Raw genomic sequence first — 784 nt, 5'->3', positions numbered from 1 at the left:
TATCGTTATGTCTAAGATTATTGTACGTGAGAATACGTTAGAGAGGATCTAATTTAAGTATTCAAAATAACAAAAGGAAATAATGAGACTGAAACATTTACATCGCAGCTTTGTCCTAACTTTAACTTTAATGCATCTTATCCATCTATTTCGATGTACTAATTAAGGCTTGAACGATACAGTTCAGGTTAAAGTATATATTTGTACCCACGTAAGTCAGTGGTGAACTTAGGTGGAGGTTGGAAGAGGTTCATCCCCAGGCTCCATGGTCCTAATGGAGGCCCGTTGATAACTTTATTCCATGTAAAATTACACGAGTTGAAGGGTCCACAAAAATTATTAGCTCCTGAGCCCACAGAACATTAAATCGTCACTGACATAAGCTTCTGTTATTCAATAATATTCTTTACGGGTGATTTGTCTTCGTTTAAAGTGTTTGATGCGGGAAGTATCTTATCTGTTTGTTCCTCCTTGCATTCACGTATTAATTGTTTTCATTCAGTAAATGTAAATATTTCTCAATCCTGTATGTGTGTACGTATATATATATAACTTGACTGTTAACATTTACGCATTTTTAAAACTTTAGCGAAAAGAATGTACACAAAAAATATTTTAAATTTAACTAAATATGAGATACATTTTCTTATTTGGCATTGCTGCATTACTCACATTATTAGAACATTTTAATTTCTTCTTCTATAAGATATAGATAGACAAATACGTAGCCTAATGCTTGTGTTAAATACTGAAACAAAAAGTAACTTGGATTAGGAAAATAATG

This window comes from Tachypleus tridentatus, chromosome 10, assembly GCF_004210375.1.
Source record: "Tachypleus tridentatus isolate NWPU-2018 chromosome 10, ASM421037v1, whole genome shotgun sequence".
Taxonomy (NCBI): Eukaryota; Metazoa; Arthropoda; class Merostomata; order Xiphosura; family Limulidae; genus Tachypleus; species Tachypleus tridentatus.
The sequence above is the reverse complement of the archived record's forward strand: the minus strand, read 5'-3'. Positions refer to the sequence as shown.